The sequence below is a fragment of the Jaculus jaculus genome, chromosome 12 (assembly GCF_020740685.1).
Source record: "Jaculus jaculus isolate mJacJac1 chromosome 12, mJacJac1.mat.Y.cur, whole genome shotgun sequence".
In the NCBI taxonomy this organism is placed as follows: domain Eukaryota; kingdom Metazoa; phylum Chordata; class Mammalia; order Rodentia; family Dipodidae; genus Jaculus; species Jaculus jaculus.
The window spans coordinates 68,297,870-68,321,272 of NC_059113.1; positions in this window are offsets into that span (position 1 = coordinate 68,297,870).

Below are 23,403 nucleotides of genomic sequence, written 5' to 3' on the forward strand. Positions count from 1 at the left end.
CTATTTTTCAGATGGGAGTGGGATCTGAGGAGATAAATGACCCAGGGGCACTTCTCCCGCACCCCAGCTGAAACCACAGAGGAATTGGGGAATGAGCAAGTGTGCTGCTTTCTCTGTGAACCTGATATCAGCACAAAGATGAAGGAGATAGACACTGAGGACACTCAACTACCAAACCAGAGATCCAGAGGCTTCTAAGAGCCCATCACTGAAGTAGACTTAAAACACACCCAACATGGCTCATGGAATTTTGTGAAAGAGGAGGTAGAAAGATTATTAGAGCCACAAGTTGGTACATTTTGCAGAGATATTGCCTCTCCCCCATACGTGACTGCTGCCCCCATGATACATGACACACAATCCCCATTGCATTGACCTGCATCCCCTATGAGGAAGGCCTTTGCAGAAAAGGAGCAGGGCAGAGGGAAAGGATGGTACTAACATGTGTCATTTACATACTAAATATGTTCATACCTAATTAAAAATAAATTTAAAAACAACAACAAAGCGAGGGTGGTGGCAGGGGATTATGATCATGGTATACTGTTTATGGTACTTGCTGATAAAGGTTAAAAAATAAGCTGGGCATTGGTGGTGCACACCTCTAATCCAAGCACTTGGGAGGCAGAGTTATGAGGATTGCTATGCGTTTGAGGCCACCTGACTACATAGTGAATTCCCGGTCAGCCTAAGCTAGAGTGAGACTCTATCTCAAAAACAAAACAAACAAATAAAATAAAGTTTAAAAAATGTGTAAAACATGGAGAATTCCAAAAATAGTCAATCACAGTGGGGTGACTGATAACCTAACAATGTATTTCTGAACAAAACAGTTATAGGCAAGGAAAAGATGATATGTTCAAAGTTCTGAAAGAAAAGCTGTCATCCAAGAATATATATGCCTGAAGTCACAGCACTTACAAAGTACAGGCAGGAGAATCTTGAGTTCAAGGTCATCCTCAGCTGCATTGCAAGTGTATTAGTTAGTTTCTTGTTGATGGAAAAACACACACTGGGGTGGTTTGCTCAGATGTCCCCCATAAACTTAGGTGTTCTGAATGCCAGGTTCCCAGTTGATGGATATTTGGGAATTAATGCCTCCTGGAAAGAGTGTATTGTTGAGGGCTTCCCCTCAAGCCTGAAGCCAAAATAAATCTTTTCCCAGAAGCAGCTCTTGGTTGGGCGATTTCTACCAGCAATGTGAACCTGACTGCAACAGTAAAGTGGTACTGAGGAGTGGGATTGCTGCTAGACACCTGACTGTGTGGCTTTGGCCTTTTGGAGCTGATTTTCAAGAATGTGGGAATATTTGAAACATTGGCCTAAGAGATGCCTTGCAGTGCTGTAAGTACAGCGTGATGGACTATTCTGGTCTGAGCTGCAAGACCTGAATGCAGTAAAAACTATGGCCTGTGAGGTTTGGCTTATGAGGGTGAGAAAGACCTTTGTTGGACTGGGCTAGCAGTTTGTTTGAGAAGCTTGCTTTTATGCCCGTGTCCTGAAAAGTTGTGCAGAGTTGCTTTGTATAGAAATGAACTAGTGTGAGCAGAGGGATATGGCACAGAAAGAAAAATCATTGAGTGAATTGTTGCCTGTTCAGCTGCAGCTGAGAGATTACAAACTTTGAAACTGGGATTGCTGACCTGAGCTGGGGCAACAGGAAGAATGTTGATTCTTTTGAAGGGGCCTGAGTGCTCAAGGAGTGTCCTGTTCTTCAAAGTCTGCTTTATTCCCCCTGGATGAACAAATTGGCACCCTACCTGGTATTGTGGAGTATAAGAAATGCAGGAAAGAGAGGGTCATTGAGTTTGCAACATGGTCTTGTGTTTTGGAAATGGCTATGGGTAGTATGAAGCAGGTTTTGTTGGTTGCCTGCATGGAGACCCCATGGGGTCATGAGGATGAACCATGGCTTGCAGCGGAGACCCATGGAGAGCTGCCGGCCCCAATGAAGTTTTCTAGGACTGTGAGTAGCCTAGCTAGAGGGGCAGAATTGGAATGCCAGAGACTTGTTACTGGCTAGAATTATCAGACTTGGAGATTTGTCACTGGCTAGAGTTGTTGGACTTGAAGCTACAGAGTTTGATGTTTGCCCTGGTTGTTTTAAATCTTGTATTGGTTGAATGTTTCTTTGCTCTATGCCCAATGCCATCTTTTGCAGTGTGAATATTTATCCTGTGCCATTACGGGTTTTTTTGAGATTATTTTTTGGTATTATGGCTCAGTTAAAAGATCTTGGACTAAGGGGATATATGAACATCATTGGAATTGCTAAAAACTATGGGACTTAAAAACATTTTTTTTTGTTTATTTTTACTCATTTATTTGAGAGCGACAGAGGGAGAAAGGAAGAGAGAGACAGAGAGAATGGGTGTGCCAGGGCCTCCAGCCATTGCAAACAAACTCCAGACACATGCGCCCCCTTGTGTGGGTCCTGGGGAATCAGGCCTTGAACCGGGGTCCTTAGACTTCACAGGCAAGCACTTAACTAAGCCATCTCTCCAGCCCCAAACTATGGGACTTTTAAAGTTAGATGAATGCATTACATTTTACATCATGTATGGTTATCAGTTTATGGGGGCCAGGGGCTGAATGTGATGGTTTGATTCAGGTGTCCCTCATAAACTTAAGTGTTCTGAATACTAGGTTCCCAGTTGATGGATATTTGGGAATTAATGCCTCCTGGAGGGAGTGCATTGTTGGGGGCAAGCTTATGGTTATTATAGCCAGTTTCCCCATGCCAGTGTCTGGCACACTCTCCTGTTGCTATTATCCACCTTATGTTGGCCATGGGGTGATGTCCACCCTCTGCTCATGACATCATTTTCCCCTTCCATTGTGGAGCTTCCCCTCAAGCCTTTGTAAGCCAAAATAAATCTCTTTTTCCCAGAATCTACTCTTGGTTGGGTGATTTCTACCAGCAATGTAAACTGGACAGCAACACACACACACACACACACACACACACACACACACACACACACACACACTTGACCAGGAGCAGCTTATGGGTGAAAGGATTTAGTTTGGGCTATTAGGAAAAGTTTCATTGTGCTGGAGAAAGCATGGTAACCAGCTCAGAAGCAGGAGGCTGCAGTCTGCATAAGCCAGCTTTGACTGGACTAATAATCCTTAAGGCCCAGCCCCCAGTGGCACACTTTCTTTAGCAAGTGTCCACCTCCCAAAGGTGCCTCTAGGTAGGGACCAAGTAGGAAGCTTAATCAGAAAGATTTGAGACTATCGGGGCATTTTACAGTCAAACCATCACAGTAAGATAGTGAGTTTGAGGCCATTCTGGGTTATGGGATAACTTGTTCCAAAAAACAACAAAACCAAACATTATCAATATAAAACAAATAAAAACCATTATCAATATTGAAAACTTCCAGAACACCAAAGTAAAAACAAGGGAAGAAGACAAAAGTGGAGGATATTCAACAACCAGAACAAAATAAGCAAGATGATAAGAGTCTTTAAATATGAATGATAACCTTGACATTTAGTGGATTAAATTCCCCACTTAAAAGATACATAGTGGATAGATTTTGAAAATGTTTACCTAGTGATATGCTACCTAAAGACACTTCACCAGACTGAAAGTGAAGAGATGGAGAAAGATATTCAATGTAAATGGAAACCCAAGGATAGCAAGAGCAACTATATTTACATGAGATGAATTTGACTAAGGAACTTGCCTACTGTGGTGTCATGTGCCTGTAAGTCAAGCATTTGGGAGCTTGAAGCAGGGACATCCTGAGTTCAAGTCCAGGTTGGATGACAAAACCCTGTCTCAAAAACAAAACAAGGTCTTGAGAGATGGCTTGGCAGTTAATGTGCTTTCCTGTGAAGCCTAAAGACCCAGGTTCTAATCCCCAGAACCCACGTAAGACAGATGCATATTTTGGTGCATGCATCTGGAGTTCATTTGCTGTAGCCAGAGGCCCTGGCAACCCATTCCCTCCTCTCTCTAATAAATATATAAAATTAAAAAAATAAACTGGACATAGTGATGCATGCCTGTGAACCCAAGGTATAGGAAGCAGAAGCAGGAGGATCATTGAAAGTTCAAGGCTAAGCTAGTTTACATGGTAAATTCCAACCCAGCCTGTACAACCTAATGAAACCCTGTCTGAAAAAAAAAAATTAAGAAAGCACCAAGATGGTCACTATATAGTAATAAAAGGATATAATAAGAGGATATAACTGTAAGTGTATAAACAATTTTGGAGCACCCAATTATGTAAAAGGAGATCTAAGCAAAGATAAATTCCAGTACATTAGTAGTGGGGGACTTCAACACCACAGTGTTATCAATGGACACACATTATCCAAACCAAAATTCAACCAACAAAAAACCATTAACTATTCCATAGATCAAGTGCTCAATAGATATTAACAGGAAATTTCATCCATATCCATCATCTTCAGAACACTCTTATCCCCACAGGGCATAATTGTATAAGAGAGACTATAAAACAAAACAAATCAACCGATTTTTAAAATCTCAAAATATAGACTTGGGGATTTAGCTCAGTGGAAGAGCACTTGCCTAATAAGCCCAAGACCCTGAGTTCAGTTCTCAACATCAGAAAAAAATAAAATCTAAAATCTTTTCATACTATCTTCTCTGACCAGAATGAAGTAAAACTTCTCCTGGACCTGGATCTCAGGCTCAATAAAAATGAAAACAAAGCCAGGCATGGTGGTGTACACCTTTAATCCCAGCACTTGGGAGGTGGATCACCATGAGTTTGAGGCCATCCTGTGACTACATAGTGAATTCCAGGTCAGCCTGGCTAGAGTGAGACCCTATCTCAAAAAAACACACACACAAAAAAAAGAGAAAGAAAGAAAAACAGAAGAAAGCAAAACACAAAAGAAAGAAGAAAGCAATCTAATAACTTGATCACCCACATTCATCTCTTTTTGCTTCCTGAGTGCAGATCTTAGAATCATTTGCAAAGTGGTAGTTATTGAAGTTTTGAAAAAAAGTGTTTTTTTTTCCTGAAAGTATATAAAATCATTAACATTAGCTGATGGCACTTAGGATACAACAAATACAACACAAAACATGAAATGAAGAGGGCGGATACTTGAAAGAAAACTTCCAAGACTCAAGTGATGAAGAGGGTCAAGGGGAATGAATTCTTCAAAAATCACACTGGATTTACCAACCTAGACTGAAAGGGTGACTCTGGCAGAACACCTTCTGAGATCTGCTGGTAGGTATTGTAACACAGTCACAGGTGATTTGACTGAGGAGATATTTTGACACTGTTAGCCAGCTTCCCACTGCTGTAATAAAACATATAAGATAATCTACATCAAAACAGGAAAAGGGTTCTTTTGGGTCACAGTACCGGAATTTCAGCCCATAGTTTATTGACTCCAATGGGTCTATGGCAAGGTACTACCTCAGGATGGGAGAAGATAGTAGAAGTGGTAGAGGAAGCTGCCCACTCAGGGTGGCGGGGTGGCAAGATAGGTATTACTGGGGTTGCAATATCCCCTCAAGGGCATTCCCCTAGTGACCTAACTTCATTCCTGTAGGCCCCACCTCTTAAGGATTCTACCACATCCCAGTAACTCTACAGACTAGGGACCAAGGCTTCAACATGGGCCTCTGAGGTGCAAACTGAAGAAAAAATGCTTCACTGGTGTTGAAGATTCTAAAAGGCTGATGACCAACTAGAGTTTCTGTGATTGGAAGTTGGAATGGTGCAGTTCCAGGGTCATTAACCCCCTTAATAGATTTTCATTTCTCACCTCTGTGTTTTACTAGGTAAATTCTTTTGGAATATTGTAACAGCTTTCACTCATCCAATGGCTAGGCATGACACCAGATAGCATCTAAGGCCTGTAACAGAAATTTCCCTGATTTTTATGTATCCCACCTATCTCAGTTTTTAAAAATATTTTATTTTATATTATTTGTAAGCATGAGCACACCAGGGTCTCTTGCCTTTGTAAACAAGCTCCAGAAACCTGCATCACTTTGTGTTCCTGCCTTTACCTGGGTATTGGGGAATTGAACCCAGGATGATTGGCTTTGCAAACAAGCAAGAGCCTTTAATGATTGAGCCATTGCCCCAGCCCTATCTGTAAACCTTTAAAGTGCCTTTATTTGTGACTTTATTTTGTTATGTTATTTTAATAATTTCATAGAACTCTTACCATGTTGGAAATGGCATTTGGGCATCACCTGAACCCATGTTCCCAGGCCATAGTCACTCAGAACTAGCTCCAGAATCAACTCTCTTTTACTCCCTCTAAGGTGAGAATTATGTTTCTTCACTGAAAGTGGATATTTTCTTTTTTAAAATACCATCTTACAGAGTGAAAAGTTTCTAGTGGTGGCATGGAAATGGGCCTCAAGAGTAGGTTGGAATGAGAACTTCAAAACAATGGCATTCTACTGTTTCTAGCAGCTTGGTGATAAGATAATAGAGTTATATTTTATAGTATTGAGATATCATAAGTATGAAAACTTAGGCTAGGTCATCTACCATAATTCTATACTTTGTTTTATAGGAGATGGGCCTGGCTGGATCAGCAATAGTTAAGGCATCTGGGGTTATAGGAATGAATTAGTGAAATGGTGGAAGCCAAATGGGCAAAATAAAATTAAGGAGAACTTAAAAATTCTCACTGAGTAAGAGATTTTATCATGCTCTCCTCTCCTTCCTCCCAGTTTAGCCCAGGTTTAATGGGTTTCCTTTTTGTTTAAATTTGTTTACTTGTTTGCAAGAAGACTTCAGGTAACCCAGGCTGACCATGAAAATTGTTATGTAGCAGAAGCTTCTGGGATCACAGACATGGGTTGGGTTCTTAACTCAGTTTGTGGCAAAAATAGTGTAACAGTGAAAATTATCTAATATGTTAGATTATGATGGAGATGGATAGTTTCTGTCCCTTCTCCTTTGAGAGTATGTGAGGGCCCTGGGTTAGTTGGAGCCAGAGACAACTAGTTTTGGCCCTGGGCAATGAAATAATGCTGTTTTCTTCTCTATGTCATTTTCTATCTATGGCATAACAAAAGTTAGACTGTACTATCTAGGGTTGGAAAGGTAGCTCAGTTGATAGAGTGCTTGCTTAGCATACATGAAACCATGGCTCCAATCCATAGCACTGAAGAAACCAGGAGTGTGGCACATGCTTTATATAGTCTTAGTACTTGAGAGGTGGAGGCATGAGGATCAGAAGTTCAAGGTCATCTAGATGAGAACTTGACTCAAAAAAAAGAATAAATATGGACTATTTTGGGAATGAGAAGTAGAGTAGCTAGTTAACCTTGCAAGCACAAGGACCTGTGTTTGATCACCAGAACCTACATAGAGAAAATGGGAATGGTGGTACCCTTATAATCACAGTGCTGGAGAGAGGAAGACAGGAGGATCCCTGAGGCTCTCTGGCCAGTGTAGCTTAATTACTGAGTGCCACACCATTGAGAAGCCCCGTCTCATAAAAAGGTACACAGTTCCTAAGAATGACAACTGCATTTGTTCTCTGGCCTCTGTATATTTATATGATGCACACATATACAGAATAAAAAAGAAAGTATTACTCTAAACTTTGTAGCCAAAATCATGTTCATGTATATAGGTAGCACTTATAAGGGTTAAAATAGTTGCACCTTTTTAGCAGCATAGATCCTTGACTTAGGAGGTATTTGTATATTTTTTCATTTTTCACGTGACGTGAAATGGATTGACTAAACATTATTTTAAGGAACACTCAGATAAAACTTGTGAAGATTAGCACACTAAGATTGTAACGTGTATATGAAATGTGTACAGAGACTTTGAAAATGCTTATGGGGACTAAATGTGAATGTTGTTGTGCTTTGTGGCAATATTGAAGGAACACTGAAACTCAAGTGCAAGTTCATTTCTTTGAGATTGAGGTGGAATTGATGGTTCCTAGATAAAGAGAATTGTTCTCTGATATGTGAAAGTTGCAAGAGTGTTGTGGAGTAAACAGGAAGCATGTGAGTTTCCTCTTCAGAAATCTTTAGGTTCTGTACCATCCTATAAACTCAGTTGATTTAAAATACAGTTCACTACTTCATTCTATAGTGTTTTAAATGTCAAAAATAATGGTTATTTAAAAAAGAATAAACAAGCTGGGTATGGTGGCACATGCCTTTTATGCCAGCACTCGGGAGGCAGAGGTAGGAGGATTGCTGTGAGTTTGGGGCCACCCTGAGACTACATAGTGAATTCCAGGTCAACCTGAGCTAGAGTGAAATCCTATCTCAAAACAAAAAAAACAAACAAAAAACAAAAAAAGAATAAACAGATAATTTTTATAAGTGGGTTTACCTAGTTAAATAATTGTAGAAGTCTCAAAGGAACTCACTACTTCATTCTATACTATACTAAATGTCAAAAATAGTGGTTTAAAAAAGAATAAACAGAAGTCTCAAAGGAGCACCTTGACTACCACCATCATTTGTTCCTGAAAGAGCAAACATGCTTCAATCTCAAGAACTGTCAAACCTGGCTTCTTTTCTGTATTTGTACTAATGCAAGATTATTTGCTGTCTCATGAAACTCTTTTTCTTTCATCATGATCACACTGCCAGACACATAAGACAGGCATTTGTGTCTTTCTATAATGTCAGAATTTCCTGAATTACAAGGTTTGGTGGTTATGTTCTGTGATAGCCAGGCTAGGACAACACAGGTTCTTTCATTCCAATCCTACTTACTAATATTAACTTTCAGGTCACACATTATGTGTCACACTATATATGTGTTAATATATAAATACATACATATGTATGTATAATGTTACAGAAGAACTGTAAAAGGTTCAAGAGGCATTGGCATTTTCACTGAATAACCTATGGCTTTTGGGAGCAGCATTACCCATTCATATGAGGTAATTGTTCAAATTCTTTTCTAAGTTATATTTTTTTAATTTTTTTGTTCATTTTTATTTATTTACTTGAGAGTGACAGAGATAGAAAGAGGCAGATATATATATATAGAGAGAATGGACATGCCAGGTCTTCCAGCCACTGCAAACAAACTCCAGACACGTGCGCCCACTTGTGCATCTGGCTAACATGGGTCCTGGAGAATCGGGCCTTGAACTGGGGTCCTTAGACTTCATAGGCAAGCGCTTAACTGCTAAACCATCTCTCCAGCCCCTAAGTTATATTTTTAATTTACCCTACAAAGTAGTAAGTTTTCTTATGATAGTTTCATAATTTTTATTTTTGGTTAACTCTCCTCTTATACTTTTCACTATTCCAGTGATGGCACTGCTTAAACCTCTCAGAAAAGGCCAGGATGTCTATATGTATGTGTATCTCTTCTTTGCATCCACTGGTTCTGCTCTTCACACAAGGGTATGACTACCACCCTTTCTTCACACAGAGGCATGACTACCAGCCTTTTCCCTGAAGGATGAGTAGAGGGGTAGTTACTGTTAGGTAGCTAGTTAACTGTTAGTAAGCTTGAAGTACATTGAAGCTTGACTCCTCTCTCATAATAGTCAGCTTATAAAACCAATGATTGGAGCTGTAGGACTCTGGTCAGAAGAATGGGATCTGAGTCACATCTTTGGCCCTAAGAGCAGACATGACACTCCCATACTGCCTGGAAGGCCATAAACTACTTAAGCCTGGTTCCAGGGACCAAGACTTGATGAGATTATTGTCTGGGAGAAGGCTTTATATACCTCCTCTAAGAGTCCATTTAAATAAGCCTGTCAGTCTGTTGGGCAAGCAACTACCCCTCAGGAAATCATTCCTATTCTGGAGTCTTTAGAAATAGTAGTTTACATAATGGTCCCTTTCAGAGTTGTCCTCTTTGACCCCTTGAGAGTATGCTCTGCAGCAACTGTTTCTTTGGCCATCATCCTTTGAGAGCATATACTCCCTACTCTGCAGTTTTCTAGACTAGACTCTGTGTATCTCATCTGAATTCTTTTGAAATTGGGCTGGAAAGCTGGGCAGGGGGACTCTGAAGTGAGACCCCAGTGACAACCCCAGATAGCACATGTATTACTGGCCAATGCAATGATTCCATCGAAGTCCAGCAGGTTGAACCAATGAGGTTATTGTGGTTACTTACAGAAGCACGAGTGAGATGTTACTTATAGGAGAATGGGTGACTCAGAAGCATTTGCCTCACCAAAATGGCATATGCCTGACAACTCCCAAAAGCTGAATCACTGGATTCACCTTCAACTAATCTAACACCTCCTACCTACTCTAGCACCCCAGAAGACCATGTGTACCTGTGGGGCAGGAAGTTGTGGGTGACTTGAATCCCTGATGAGACTATCTATGGTGACACCCCCTTCTCCTTCCTTCTACAAGAGAATATTAATAGACTCATCATCATTATTTGACTATTACTGTACTGTGTTCTTTATTTCACCACCATGCCTACAAAGCCCAGCAAGCCTGTAGGTCACCACAATCACTGCTCCATGGACACATACACATATATCACATACATGAAAAAAACGAGAGAAAATAAGAAAAGCAAAGTTGACTTATTTGCAGTTTGGCTCAACAGGGCTGGGGGTAGACAAGTATCCTTTTCTACCCATTGGTGGGTCAGGACAAAATGAAGTCACTGAAGACAGCAGGATGGCAACAGACAAAAGAGAGTAGGTCATCCACATTCCTCAAGAAACCACCCAGCCATTATCCCTTCCTTGTCTAACAATGCCCTAGGTCTAGGTTTCCTGCCTCCTTATCTTCCACCTGGTCACTTCTGGTCTTGCACCCTATGACTAATATAAAGAACAAAGGAATTCTTTTCCCTTCCTCGCCTTCCCCCAACTGAAGAGCTCTATATAGCCCACTATCTGTAATCTCAAAGTTGACTGCACTCCACTCTTGAGAGTCAGTCCTAGCAGCTCATGTTTTTCCTGAATAAAAGCTTCCATCTTTGCATCAGAGTGGTTTCCTTGGTCTTGGTCACTCCTGAACCTTACATCTGGTGATTGTGACTCAGATAGGAAGGCTTCTGGTTATCTTCTTGGGCATCCAAACCTCATTTCCCCTGACCTGATCACCGAGCTACCATTTGACCCTCTGAAGACTTCAGACCATCTCTGCCTGATACATGCTCTTACACCCCCACTATTTGGCCTCATTCTTCTTCCCTTTTCCATCTCCTCCCTCCTTCTTGGTAAGTGTCCCTCTCTGGTTGGCCTGTTCTCAGGTTTCATCCCTCTTCGTGGAAGCTGTGCCAGCATGCCAGGATATATCCTTTGGCCATTAAATTCCAAACCCACGTCTTGAGAAAGACATTCTCAACACCTTGGGTCTCACTCTCTGATCTACTGTATCCTGTGGGGTGCTTTTTGATTCAGTTACCATGTTGAGACGGTCCTTCCACTCCCTCTCCCTCCTGAGTGCTCATCTTCCTCTGCCAGCCACTTTCATCTTCCACTGCCAGCGGCTTTCTCCATTGGGAGCACAGTCACCCTCCTTGCCCACTAACAGGCTAAAAAGCCAAAAGTTGTGACCTGTATGGCCTCTGCCCATGTGGGAAGTGCAGGCCCCACTTACCCTTAAGGGTCAGGGGGTCATATTGATGTTCTATGTAAACCCAGGTTAAGCTCTGGTTTATTTTTCTTGCACGCTTGTTTTGCTCTTTCCCTGTCTCCTTAGCAACTTACAGCAACTATGACTCTTGGACAACAGCTTATCTTTCTCTGCAACTCTGCTTGGCCATATCCATAAGCTGGATAATGAGTCCAAATGGCCTATGAGAATGGTACTTTTGATTTCCAAATTCTCACTGATTTAAAAAACTTCTGCCTGGGAAAACTGGATATGTATCTGTAGAAGGATGAAAATAGACCCTTCTATCTCTCCATGCACAAGGATTAAGTCCAAATCGATTAAAAACCTTAACATCAGACTGGAGACTCAAAAACTTCTAGAGGAAAAAGTAGGGGAAACCCTTCAACATATTGGTCTTGGCAAAGACTTTCTGAATACAACCCCAATTGCTCAGGCAATAAGACCGCAGATTAACCACTGGGACCTCATGAAATTACAAAGATTTTTCACTGTAAAGGACACTGTGAATAAAGCAAAGAGGCAACCTACAGAATGGGAAAAAATCTTCGCCAGCTATATATCTGATAGAGGATTAATATCTAGGGTATACAAAGAACTTAAAAATAAGGAATCAAACAAGCCAATCAAAAAATGGGCTATGAGCTAAATAGAGAGTTCTCAAAGGAAGAAATACAAATGGCATATAAGCATCTAAAAACATGTTCTATGTCACTAGTCATCAGGGAAATGCAGATTAAAACTACATTGAGATTCCATCTCACTCCTGTCAGATTGGCTACCATCATGAAAAGAAATGATCATAAATGTTGGCAGGGATATGGAAAAAGAGGAACCCTTCTACACTGCTGGTGGGAATGCAATCTGGTCCAGCCATTGTGGAAATCAGTGTGGAGGTTCCTAAAACAGCTAAAGATTGATATAAAGATTGGGTAGATTGGTCCAAAATACCCTGTTTTGTACTCTGCATGTATGGCCTTCTCTCTGCTCCACCTGCTTTCTCATGATGTCCTTCTAGTCAATGTCTCAGGAATGTACTCTCACTCAACCCCTCCCCCATACTCATCCTTACCCTTTTCTTTTGACCCAGACGCCATAGAGGACCTGGCCCTAACAACTCCTCTTGCTCCTCCAGCTTCCTCAGCTTCTCCTGATGCCCTTGCCTGGTAACAAGGTTTGATTTTAGTCTCCAGAGTTGTAAATAAAACAGAAATTTAAGATAGGAATGCATAACTTCTGAATGAATGAATATCTCAAAGGGAAATGGTTGTCTAAAATCTATATAAAAAGTGCACTTGAATGTGTGTGTATGAGTATGTATGTGGGTCACAGCCATAAGGCTGCAGAATGACTTCTGTTCTAAGCAGTGCCATTTCACTATGGGGATGTTTCCCATCAAGCCCACTGTAGGAGATGGCATAGCCAATTTTTACTGTTGATGGTCACCCAGAAGGAACACTAAGAGTAATTAAGATCATAGACCAAAAAAAAAGTAACTTCATTTTTCTTTACTGCTGTGCATGGATCTAGGAAGGATTATACTAAGTGAGGTAACCCAGGCCCAGAAAGCCAAATGGTGCATGTTCTCTCTTATATGTGGATCCTAGCTACAGATGACTGGACTTCTGTGTATGAAGAAAACTCAGTAGCATAGGCCAGTAAACTAGATAAGAGATATAAAGGGAAGAGAAAGGAAGGGAGGGGGGTACTTAATAGAATGACATTGTATATATGTAAGTAGAAGAATAGATTAATGGGGGCAAAAAGGCCCAACATGAGGTCAGAGGAAGAGATTGAGTGAAGGAAAGATGGAGAGAGGGCTAATCAAAATACAAGAGGATATAAATAAATCATATGGAAACCTGCTTTTCTGGACAATGGAACACTCAGAGCCATAGATTGTTGCTAGAAAATTTTCAGTGCCAGGGATGGGATACCTTTCAGAGTTGTTGGCTAGGGAGATCCCAGATGTCCCCAAAACATTATAGGCTATTGCTGAGGCCCTTGGTTTCCCACCAGGAATATATGGTAAGACCCTATTGCTGCAAGGCCATTGAGAAATCCTGCTGGAAATGAGCTGATAACCTCCTCCATGTAGACCAACTGACAAAAAGCTGGAAGAAGCCATTCTGCTTACAGTTCAATGGGAGAGAGAGAAGTCACCAGTGAAGATACTCAACAGTGGACACTGCAAGCCTTATATTTGGCCAGCAAGGCCAAATGAGCCAACAGATGCAATAGTGGCACATCTGTCATGGTGGAAACCGACTGCCTTCTAATTGGACTGGAGGCCCACTGTATGGGAGGGAACACATCCCTGATACTGAAAACTTAAAACAGGGGTTGTCATGAGCCCTAGGGGTGTAATGTCTGCTGCTGTCTGGCTAAATGTATATAGTATGCTTACCAAACTGTCCAGTACTCACTTCTCTTAATGTTCATACCCTTATATTAATGCTACTCTCACTTTTGGTAGAGAATCTTCTGTTTTCAGATGACAGTAACCTTGGGATAACTCAGAAGGCATCATTGTGCTGGAAAGAAGTGGCAGGAGTGCTCAGCACTGCAATCTTTTTCACACCTTCCAAGGCTCAGGGTCTATTGCAGAAGAGGTGGCAGAAAGAATGTAACAGCCAAAGGAAGGGTAGGACTCCTTACAATGTGCACCCCCCAAATGTAAAATGGCCTGGATATCCATGACCTCATAGTGCCTGACACTACCTACACAAGATCATCATAATAGGAGGAGAAGATCAAAGACTAAATTTAGGGTACCCAACCAAATTAACTAGGTTCCTCTATTTGTCAACTTTTTAACTAAATCTTAAGGTTAAAATTGACTCACTAATATTTAATTTTCTCCTAAAGTTATTATATCTAAAACCCTGCCTCAAAAAAAATACAGAGGAATTACTATTTTTCCCCCTATTTTGTAAGACAAATAGACTACAGTTGAAACATCAAACAGTATTTATCTGTCACACACTTCAAAACTATTTACTTTATGGTGGACAGGAAAAGAAAATTCTAAACAAAGTTAATGTGTGATTTAAAATGCAATTCCTCCTACAATCAGTCTTAATACATTAAATTTAACTTACATCATTACTGAAGGTTTGAATAGTTAAAGATTGTGCCATAAAATTTTGTGTATGTTAAGAGATTAAAAATATTTCTTTTGCTGAGCATGGTGGCACACACCTTTAATGCCAGCACTTGGGAGGCAGAGGTAGGAGGATCGCCATGAGTTCAAGGCCACCTTGAGATGACATAGTGAATTCCAGGTCAGCCTTGGCTAGAGTGAGACCCTACCTCAAAAAACCAATTATATGTATGTATGTACATATATATATGTGTGTGTGTGTGTGTGTGTGTGTGTGTGTGTGTGTGTTTGGCTCAGCAGTTAAAGGTACTTATTTGCAAAGCCAGATGCACATAGTGGAGCATTCATTTGCAAGTTGTTTTGGAAATTGTTTGCAGTGGCAAGTGGCACTGGCATGCTCATTCCCTCTCTTTTCTTTTTTCTTTTTATAATTATGCTAATATTTTATTAATTCAAAAGCACTTTACAAGAAAATGTAAGTATGGCTTCCAATAGGAATGTTATACCTAGACTTGGTGCCAAGCTCAGAGATAAGAAATTTGCTAGGAAAAACAGGCTTTTAAGTTAAACAACAATTTGTTACCAAAACTTTAATCCCAAGGACTCTCAAACATATGACAAATGACAACATGAAAAAAAAAAATCTTGCACAGTAACTCAATAGTTCAGCTCTATAATGTACCCTTAAACTGGTATACATCGGTATTTTGAAATTTTCAAATGTTACAAATGTATTATATAGTGATCACATACAGAACTTAGGACCCAGACCAAGGTAAACATTCTTTAAGTTTTTCAGATTCTATACCAATGAGGGAACATCTGCCCAGTTGGGATTTTCCCACCACCTCTAGTTTCATGAATGGCGCAGCCTTTTCTCTTTACCTGTTGGCCTATGTTCATGGAAGTTTGTAAAGACTTCTATGCAGCTGCACACTATTCCAGCCATGCAAGAGCCTACATCTTTTTAATTTCTGCCAGTTTTGTTTCTACAACATTAACATGTCACACTTTAGCTGGGCAAGATTTAGGTTTATTTCAGACTATGAAAAACTAAAATTCCAAGCAAATTCAATCTTGCTTAAAGGAACATTGTAAAGTAAAATTCTTGGTATTACATGCCTCATATGATCCATTTCAAACCAGAGAGAATGACGTTGTTATGTGTGTCACTGTTCCAAGAGAAAGACAGATCTGAACAGCTAAAACAACTTAAAAATGCACCAAGCTTATAAAGTCTCAAACAAAACTTGAAATTTCTGTACATACTCCTGTCAAATGAAGTTATTTCCTGTACACCACTTGTGTTGCAAACTGGTCTATTTTCTTTCATTTGACCTAGATTGGCTAGGAGAAAGGGACCTGCTCCAGCTGCAAGAGAAGCTTCTCCTCCTTGGAAATATGCGCCGAGGTGGAGGACTCCTCCTACAGTAATCAAGAACCCAGGGAGGTGGGCCACGATTTCAACTTCTTTTTTCAGCATTCGACAATTCCACTCTTACACCGCAGCCCCAGAGTGTTCTTCCACCTAGCTCTCCCACAGCATCAGCTGCATCTCGGGGATCCTCAAACTCAACAAAAACAAAGCCTGGAGGGTTTCTAGCAACCCACACACTTTGGAGTGGACCATAATAGCCAGAAGCTTGTTCCAATTCAGTCTTGTTGCCATTGTTTCCAACATTATACAATTCCTTACAGTCAAGACAAGAATCACGATGCATTTCGAGATCCTGGATTCCCCAAGGCTGACACCCTTCGAGTCCACACACTCCGACAAGGCCTACCCACTGAGCCTCTTGGGCTCTGCTTGGTTGTTTTTTGTTTTCTTTTCTTTTTCTCCCTCTCACCCTACAGGCCGCTTTCTTTCCCCACCACTGTGTCCACGAAATGGCTTCATTCCCTCTCTTTTCCATGAGAGTTGTCTCATTTTTTCATTGGACCATGGCAGTTTAATCTAGTTCCTCTATTCTTTGGACATATTAAATATATATAATTTCAGGAACTGACTTATAGATTGGATGAACATCTTATTTAGCTTTAAAAAATAATTTTGAGCTGAAGGGATGACTTACTGGTTAAGGTGTTCACTTGCAAAGCCAAAGAACCCAGATTTGATTCCCCAGGACCCATGTTAGGCAGATGCAAAAGGGGGTGCAGGCGTCTGGAGTTTGTTTGCAGTAGCTGGAGGCCCTGGCACACCCATTCTCTCTCTCTCTCTCTCCCTCTCTTTCTCTGTCAAATAAATAATAATAATAATAATAAAAATATTTTTTAAAAATATGCTTAGAAGTGCTAAATTCCCCCCCACACACACGTATTATAAAGGTATTCCAATTCTGATGAACTTTACAAAATTTTTCATGTCTTCATATTTAAGCCAAAAATTTTACTACATAATATAAATTTCTTGTTTATTTTAAATTCTGTCAGCAGATCTTTTGTTCATAGTTTACTCTCTACCTAGCCTCATGTGCCTTAAATATGTAAACTCTGTTTTTTGTTAATATCAGACTTTTCCAGATATAATAATCTTACAATTTGGTTTATACAAAGTCTATGATGTTTAACTATCAATAAGCATACATCATCATGTCTGGCTAAAATTCTGTAATTTTGAGAAGGTTTTTGTCTTGTTCATGTTAGTTTTGCTAAATGATTAACATTGAATTATAACCTAAGACTTATTAAAAAGTGACTAATTGTGATTTTGTTCTTAGAAAAACTGAAAAAGCTCCCCATGTCTTAGAAAAATCCACTGTATACAAAAGAATGTTAATATAGTTTTTCTAAGCTTCATGTAACAGTCATAAATATTTCTTTAGTGAAGCCTTAAAATTGTTCAATGGTAAAAGATACTTATTTAAGGAATTACTTAATATTGGGCTTGTTTAACTCAACAATGGCAAGTTTTATTTTAATCTTGAGCTATGCATAATCAGTCTCAGTCAACGATTCATTTAACTGTCTCATTTCTGGTTATCTTAAGTTCATTGCTTATAGAGATATTGATACTTAAAATATGTTTCCGGCCCTAGAAAAATAACCTTAAATTGCTGTTCTACTTCCAGTTTGGGGGGTAATTGGTACTTACATTGATATACACACTAGCCAAAGTTGTTTTCAAACACAGATACTAGGTTTTTATACTGTCTTATCTTTTTCCTGCCATATAATTTCTAGATTAAATCAATTGCCTTAAGGTTACTGATATAATAATTGATAAAATATTATTTTCAGGGCTATCAAAATGTTCTATCTATACTTATAACTAGCAGATACTTAAGAGATAAAATGTGTATGCTTTCTATGTCCCAGATATCACTTACAGTGCCACCTTACAACTAAACTTAATTTTTTTTAATTAATTAGTTGTGTACTCAGTGAGTACAGTCCAGTTGGTACAATTGTTAGGCTCGCCCATGTCCTACCCCCTCCCCAGCCCCTCCTTGTTGAGGTATATGGGTCATGCATTGTGGAGTTAGCCCACAGTTATGGGTAGGAGGAAATGGCTCTGCATATCATGGCTCTGACATTCTTTCTTCCCCCTTTTGTGCAAAATTTCCCTGAGCCATGTTGGGTTCATTTTGGATCTTCTTCAGTGATGAGGTGTTGGGAGCCTCTATGTCTCTGCATATCTGATTTGGTAGGAGTTGATTGTTCTCTGTGTCGATATCCTTCATCTTGGGTTCCAGATTAACTTAACCTATTCTGACTTCAGCTCCTCCCACTTGCCTTAGCCAGAATCAGAGCTATTCCTTTGGTCCCCCCTTTCCTTAGCCCTTATTCTATCTCATCCAGGGATAAGTCCACTGCCACCCCCAATAGACATTCTCAAATTTAAACTCTCTTGTGTTCCTATTCTTCCCCTGACCCCAACATGCTCATTTTGCCCAAAGCCCTCTATCTCTTACGTCTGAATGCTCATCCTCCCTTTATGCCTGGTGTTTTGATGTCATAGCTATGGACAAGAGTAACAAGCTCCTTTGTTCTCCCTTCTGTCTTCTCAGGAAGTTCACAGAGCCCATTTCCCTCACCTTCTCTATAATAGGTATCTGCCAGTGACTGCCCTGAATCTAGCTCAATATAGGGGTGGTATGAGAGAAGTCTCTGCTTTACTCAGGATCAAGTCATAACAACATTCTACATTGGCACTGTTGATCTCACCACTCTGCTACATCTAGCCACCATAAAACTGCCTCCTCATCACCTGCCCTGAAGGGAGACCAATTGACTACATTATCAAGCCTTTCCCATAAGAACTCATCACCCTTATGTTCAGCATGAAAAACATGAACTTTTGTCTCTTATTATTAATAAAAGGCTGGAATGTTAGGTCAGGACTAAATGAAGTCACCAAAGACAGCAGGATGGCAACAGACAAAAGAAACTGTGTCATCCACATTCCTTAAGAAACTGCCCAGCCATTATCCCTTCCTTGCCTAACAATGCCCCACATCAAGGCTTCCTGCCCCCTATCTCCCACCTGGTCACTTCTGGTCTCACACCCTATGGCTAATGTGAAAACTAAAGGAGTTCTTTTCCCTTCCTCACCTTCCCTCAACAGAAGAGTTCTATATAGCCCACTATCTGAAATCTCAACATTTGCTGGCCTCCACTCTTGAGAGTCAGTTTGGGCAGCTCATGGTTTGTCTGAATAAAGGCTTCCATCTTTGCCTCAGAGTGGTCTCCATGGTCTTGGTCACTCCTGAACCTTACACCCATTATGCCTGTAGCCATCATACAATTATGGAAAACCATGACACAATGACTATAACATGTCAGGGCTGGAGAAATGGCTTAATGGCTAAGACATTTGCCTGCAAAGTCTAATGACCCAAGTTCAAATCCCCATAACCCACATAAATCAGATGCACAAAGTCACACATGCATACAAGGTGGCACACATATCTGGAGTTCATTTGCAATGGCTAGAGGTCGTGGTGTGCTAATCCTCTCTCTTGCTTGCTGACTCACACTCACTTGCTTGCTCACACACTCACAACAATTTAAATCCCAGAGTATGGGCCTTCTTTCCCTTTCCAAGCTCCCTTTATTTTCTCATTTTCTATCCTGCTTCAGTATGAGAAGATTGGTGCAGACCCATTTCCATGGCTTCATTTCCACAGACCACTGGACTTTTACCTCTGCTGGGAAGCTCCACATTTCTACACAATTAAAGGGTCTGCCATGGAATCTGTGGTAGTTTTAATAGATGGCCCCTAATATATTCAGTGTTTTATTAGCTTGTAGTTTGGGTATGCAACCATCTGCCTGGAGGCAGTGTCACTGGGTGGATCTTAGGGTCAAGCCCTAAGATATGGTGGTGGGTTTGTGATTTTATTTTAAAGATATGCAAAGTGTACCTAGCTGGAATTCCTGAAGTGTGCTGTGCTGTGTGGCTATTTTGGCTTTTGGCTTTCAGCTTTTGGGCTTGTGTTCTCTCTCTCTGCCTGGTCCTGTAAGAACAGGCCAGCTTCTTCTGCCATTATAGAACTTCCTCTGGATCTGTAAGCTTCAATAAATTCCTTTCTCCATAACTGTGCCTGTTCTGGAAGTTCATTTCAGTGAACTTGAAGCTGTCTGCTACAGAATCCAAGTCTCTATCAACCAGTTCTGATGTAATTTGTTTATTCTAATTAAATTCTGAATCCCAGGAAGCTGCACCTGTCTCAGCTCAATCAGCCATCAGGACTCAGTCACCTCCTTTAAACTAAATCTGTTGGCTCTCACTGTACCGGCAATATGGAAATAGATCTTAACTCCCATTTTAGGCCAAGAGATAATGATAGGTGGTAAAACTGAATTCCAATAAAATTATTTGTGAGTCATTGGAAAGCTTTAAGCAGGGTGTTCCCCCCCCCCACACCCTTTAGATGGTTTATTTAGCATAGAGGATGTCTCTTTCAACAAGAAATGAGTGTTGGCCTGGAGTGATTGCTCAGCAGTTAAGGCACTTGCCTACAAAGCCCAACAACCCAAGTTCAATTCCCCAGTACTCATGTAAAGCCAGATGCACGAAGTGGCACATGAATCTGGAGTTCATTTGCAGTGGCTGGAGATACTGGTGCATCCATTCTCTCTCTGTCTGCCTCTCTTCTCTCTCTCTCTCTCTGCTTGCAAATAAATAAATAAAATATTTTAAAAAGAAACCAGCATTCAAAGGTCTTGGGCCTCCTTTATGTGTGGTCTCATCTTCTCCTTTGCTATGTGACTGCAATGAGGCCTTTCATTCACTCAAATAAGTGTTGTTCTTTAAAAGTGTGGATTTTTTTTTGTTGTTCTTTTTTTCAGGGGATGAAAAAGAACATCTAAGTCTATTTTATATATCTGACTGAAAAATAAATTCAAGAAGGTAAAAAGAATGTCACATAGTTTCATGCAGCCCAGAAGGGAGTAATACCTAATTTGGAGAGGTGATTGTTATGACTAGATGGTAGCCTAATTTAATTTATGTGACCATAAAGTCCCCTGTCTGCCAGTCAAGATGCTGCTGAACTCCTTAACTTAGTAGTCATGTCTTTTAAAATCAATTAAAAATAAACACACTTGCCGGGTGTGGTGGTGCACCCCTTTAATCCCACCACTCAGGAGACAAAGGTAGGAGGATCACTATGGGTTCAAGGTCAGCCTGAGAAGACTACAGAGTCAATTCCAGATCAGCCTGGGCTAGAAATCCTACCTTGAAAAGCCAATAAATAAAAAATATATGACTTCTGCTGGGTGTGATAGCACATACCTTAGGGGGATAATATCCTTTCAAAATTGAAGTACATGCTCTTCTTTCTGGCCTCTGAGTGAAGGTATCATAGTACCCTCCCCCTCATAACTGGCCCAAACTGAAGTTTTCAAAGGTCTCACTTCTCCAAAAGGCTCACTCAACAGGGGGATCTAGCCAGCCTGGCTCATTCTCCAAGACCCTCCCTCATAGGGTAGATCCCCCCACACTCACAGGGAGAAAAGTGTAAAACCTCCAGACATCCCCTCCCTCTTCTTCTGGCCGTCTTTCCTGAAGTAAGGTGTGAATTCCTCTCTGTCTCATCTGTCTCTCATGAGCTTTCTTTTTATATATGACTGTTCCACTCTCTCTCCCTTGCTCTTTCTCGCTCTTCCTTTTATTCTCACTCACATCATACCTGGCTCCTCTTCCCTTGCTAAACCACTGTATGCCATCCATAATTGACTCTCCCAGCTTCTCTAAAATTCCTACTCCCAGCTGTTAATAAATTCCCCATTCCCAAAAGTGTGGTCTCAGGCCTTTAATTTCAAACCTTCTGACACTGGACAGACTTCTTCTATTAGTAAGTTCTTTCAAGACTGTATCCAAGATTGTATCTTTCAAGGCTATAAGTGTGACGTACAGCTCTACTGAGGGGACTTTCTGTGAGAGAACTAGTCCATTCAGTGGTGGTGACCATTACTGGTAGCAAAAACCTGCAGTAGCAACACTGGGCATATCTTCTCATGGTCAGTGGGTTTCCTGGGCTTTTTAACAATTTCATCCTATGTAACCATAATTCCACCACCATCTTCCTCCTTCAGCCCAGGAGATATTCCCCAGATATATTGTTAATTGTGCTTAGCACCTCCCCTCTGCCTTTGTTGTGCTTGAAGGCTCAGATGAATCTGTGTAATAGCAAGTCCTGTAACTGTTGATGCTATTCCAACACAGTATCTCAGATGTCTTGTCCTCCATTCACATTTAATCCCATGCTAACATTAGTGATGAGCTAAAGAATTAGTGCTGTGTCCTTTGAATATTGAACAAACCAGTTCTAGAATACTGTTTTGGAGTGCATTTCCTGCTGCTATTTGATACGATTACTGAATCTAAATCCCATCAGAAAGCAGATGGCATACCTAAGGAGAAGGAAGTTTTAATAAACGGTTGGTTTGCAAAGCTCTGGTCAAAATAAAAGGAAAGAATAGAGAGTCTGTTTCTAGTGACAGCAGAAGTCATTCCTCATCTTGAAGGGAGAAAAAAGATTGTCAACACACATGCAGAGTGCCACATTGACAGAAGCTGGTTCTGTGGACAAGAGACATAGCCAAAGAGCCAGGAAAAACTTTTACTGTCCATCCTGACACAGAGATCAGAGTGTTAGGATGTCCAGACAGGATGGATAGACACACCAGTTTTATGAAGGTCTTATGATTTTTCCTGCAAAGGTGTATGTGCTAGAAGTTTGAACACCAGTGTGGTGGTGTGAAGGTGGTAGAAAATTTCAGATCTTAGGCCTGCAGAAGGTATATGTTGGGGTAGAAGGGCTCCTTTCTCATCAGAGTGGGTTAGATCTTGTGGGACTAAACAGGTTCCTGCAAAAATGGGTTTTTATAAGTGACACGCACACAACACCATTCCTCTTCTGCATGCACCCCCACTATTGCAATGCCACCTTGCCATGAAATCCCATTAGATGCTGGAAGCATGCTCATGAACATCCAAAACTGTGAGATAAATTAACTTCCTCTCTGTATAAAGTACCAAGACTTAGGTACTTTTGTTTTAGCACCATAGAACACACTAAGACAAACTGTTTCCAGAATGCTTGACCATGTTTTTGTTTTTGTTTTTTTAATTTAAGGAGAAAGAAAATATTATAGTCAGTTATATTTTCTTGGATCAGCTCTAAGGCTGTAATCAATGCCTAAAAAGAGAAAGCAGAGCTTTGAGAAATCTTTGTGCAGACCACTTCAGGGGAAGGGTGATTTGTATATTGACCATCATCAAGTTCATGCAAGTGACTCAGAA